A 3,899-nucleotide genomic window follows, 5' to 3' on the forward strand; every position below is an offset into this window, starting at 1 on the left:
GTTGTCTGCTGCCTTCACAAAGGGAGGGGTGAGGCTGTACCCAGCACCACCCGGGGCAATGTTTTCTGCCCCATCAGGCACTGTGCTCTCAACACGGAAGTGGGAACTATGGGATAGCTGAGGAACAGCTACCCACAGTGCACCGCTCCTGAAATCGATGGTAGCTTTGGACCATGGATGCAAACAATCGATTTCAGGATCCCACTGTGGATGCGCTAAACCGATTTTATTAGATCTGTTTTGTAATATCGGTTTAAGCTAATTCGAAATAATCGTGCAGTGTAGACGTACCCTGAGTGACTCTGGGACAGAAGGACACAAGCAAAAAGGAAGCTCAGAAAACTAGTGAGTCTCTGGTGTGGAGGAACATGTAATAAAAAGGGGAGATCAAGAAAGGAACAGGAGGTATTCAGAGGTGGTTGCAGTATGACATATTATTTCTACTCAGCAGCAAAAAGATAAGGAAATTCAGGCAAATCCGTAACTTAAAGTGAGCTTCGTGGTTAGATGTTGAGACTAGGGAAACAGGAAGGAAATGAGCAGTACAGTCAGCATACACAATGTGGATCTGAGTTGAATGAGCATCTAAGTGCTGATTCATCCACATGCTGGTCCAGAGTCTGGTACAAGATCTGAAGAAAGGCAGCTTGTGCCTCCTTTTCTTTAGATACAGATTAGGGCGTTCCTGAGTGCTGCCATAAATTGAAACACAGCTGCTATGGCTCCTCTGGGCCTTGTGACAGCCAGGGAATAAGTGGGGAACAGGAATACCACAACAATGCCTGTTCCATCCTCTGGCATGCTCCCTTCTACCCCTGAACTGTCATCTATGTGTCTGTTTTCTAAGAAAATCTTTCATTTTGTTCTAAACAATCTGCTGAGTAGTCAAACAGCAGGACTTTGAAACAGTCAGAGGAAACTAAGATCTGTTGTTAAAGAGACACTGTGAGGTGATTATGACCATAACTGAAAAAAATTCTGTAAATCCTAATCTTAACAGAAATGTTGTCATTACAATTTTTGTAGCATTTCTCCCTGAAATACAAAAATTTAAATCTAAACATTTGCAGCCCAAACACTGCAGAATTGCACTACTGCATAAGAAGCCAAAAATGAAATGAATTAGAAACAAAAATTAAAAATGAGAAATCTATTATCCAACCTAGTTAACATGCAAAAAGTAAATAAAAATCATTGATGATTAAAAGGAAATTAGATTTTGAAAACTATTATAGACTTAATAATCTGAGATGATATTTAATTACACAAGGAAGGAAATTCAGTTTTTAATATATGATTTTGACCTTGACAGTCCCTTTCAAAACTTTAAATTTGCAAGCCCTACAAAGATTAGAATAATGAAACAAGACCTGCGTAACTGTTTCCTTTCTTATTTAGCCCTTCAGCCTATGGTACTCTGCTACCAAAATTCTAGCTAACTGAACAATGCATCTGTATCAGCTTCAGCCATTGAATGGGTGAAGGGAAGGTAGATTTGCTCTTTAGCTGTTTTTCTCCATCTGGAATCTTAAGGTTCTTTTTTTCTCTGGGTAAACGAGAGTGCTGGAGCCAAGCGACCTGTTAGTGAGTTGAATTGTGAGATTACATTGCAATGTTTTAATTTGTCTTTGGATGAATTCTCATAAGCTTTCATGAGAAAATCTCCCATTAGATTCATTCGTTTAATTTAAGAACAGTTGGGAGCGGATGGGCCCAGATGACAGATGGAGGAATGTGGTCTCTTCTAGGGGAGAGCTTGCACTTTTTGTATTTATCTTTTCATAGAACACAGTTGCTGTTCTCTGCTGCTCCCATTCCTTGTGTGCATTTTTCATGCAATATTTCTTAGAAATCACTCCTTTTTTTGTACTGTGGGTCTTAAAGATTTAATTTGTTTTTTTCTTTACTGTCTGAAAAGACAGAGCATTGAAACAAAAGAATACATTGTAGGAAGTAGACTAATAGAAACACAGGACAGAAAAATAGGCTAAGCCTTAATAAGTGGCTCTCAACCCAGTTTTGGACTGCAGAATATTTTATAGAAAGAGGTAGGGGGGAAGAACCACCATTTTGTTAATTAGATCTGCTCACTGTTGTTGAGTAAATTGGCCAAGTTTTGTTTAAATCAATTATAAAAGCTATTATTAATAGGAATATTTTCATTGCTTTTTAAAAATACATCAACGAAGACATGTTTGCAACCCACGCATTACAGCATTTTGCTGATGCATGAGAATTAGAAAGTGAAATTGACTAGGAAAAAAGGGGAAATGGCTAATCTATTTTCATTCTACAAGATGAATGAAATGCTCTAAGTAAACAAACAGCATTAATTGGGATAAATAAATTATTCGGCCAGTCTTAATAACATAAATTGTATTTAGTAATGGAAACGAGGACAGTTATGCTATCAATATATGGGGCCTGAACATGCAAACATATAGGAGTGTGAACAGTCCCATGTGAATAGTCCCATTGATAAGAAGAGTTTGCAGGATCAGTTCTATGGTTTGTGACTTTTGTCCCTTTAAGAGCCTCTTAGTTTTACTAACAGGTAATGATAATAAAATGTAATTCAGAAATGCCTATGCACTGAGACTGCTGGGCACCATAACAGAAAAAACCAAAACTAGATTTTAATAAGCAAAAGAAAATCTGTCAAAAATAAATAGTCACTTCTGTTCTAAGTCTCTTTGTGAGGCAACTTTATAAAACTTTGCAATTTGATCGGTCAAGGAGCTAACATAGCATACAGGGTCAAAATTTCAAAACCTGGAATATGGATGCGGGGGGAAGCAGTAGATACGATAGATCTTTGCTTTAGTAAGATTTTTTACATGGTCTCACATGACATTCTCATAAGCAAACTAGGAAAATGTGGTCTAAATGAAATTACTATAAGGTAGATGCATAACTGTTTAAAAGATTGTACTCCAAGAATAGTTATCAATGTTTTGCTGTCAAACTGGGTGACTTATCTAGCGGGTTTGCACAGGGGTCAGTCCTGGGTGCAGTACTAGTCAATATGTTTATTAATTACTTGGATAAGGAAGTAGAGAGTATGCGTATAAAATTTGCAGGTGACACCAATCTGGGAGGGGTTGCAAGCACTTTAGAGGACAGGATTAGAATTCAAAATTACCGTGACAAATTAAATAATTACTCTGAAATCAACAATTGGCATTCAATGAAGACAAGTGCAAAGTACTCCACTTGGGGGGGGGGAGTCAAATGCACAACTACAAAATGGAGAATAAGTCTCTAGGTGGTAGTACTGCTGAAAAGGATCGAGGGTTATAATGGATCACAAATTGAATGAGTCAACAGTGTGATGCATTTGCAAAAAAGGCAAATATCATTCTGTGGGATATTAACAGCTGTGTCATATGTAAGGCACAGGAGATAATTGTTATAAGAACATAGGATCATAAGAACATAAAAATGGCCATAGTGGGTTAGACCCATGGTCCTGTCTTCTGGTAGTGGCCAGTGCGAGATGCTTCAGCAAGAATGAACAGAACATGCCAATTATCATGGGATCCATCTCCTATCATCCAGTTACAGCTTCTGGCAGTTGGAGTTTTAGGGACACCCATAGCATAGAGTTGAGTCCCTGAACATCTTGGCTATTAGCCATGAATGGACCTATCCTCCAGGAACTTATCTAATTCTTTTTTTAAATCCAGTTAGACTTTTGGCCATCACATCTCCTGGCAATGAGTTCCTGTCATAAGTAGATAGGTAAGGGTTAATTTTCTTTTACCTGAGAAGGGTGAACAAAGGGAACCAAACACCTGACCAGAGGACCAATCAGAAAACTGGATTTTTTAAAAGTCAGGGGCGGGAATTGGGGACTCGGGGTCTTTTGTTTCTCCCGGCTGTGGTGAGAGCATCTTTCC

Source organism: Chelonoidis abingdonii, chromosome 19 (assembly GCF_003597395.2).
Source record: "Chelonoidis abingdonii isolate Lonesome George chromosome 19, CheloAbing_2.0, whole genome shotgun sequence".
NCBI lineage: Eukaryota > Metazoa > Chordata > Testudines > Testudinidae > Chelonoidis > Chelonoidis abingdonii.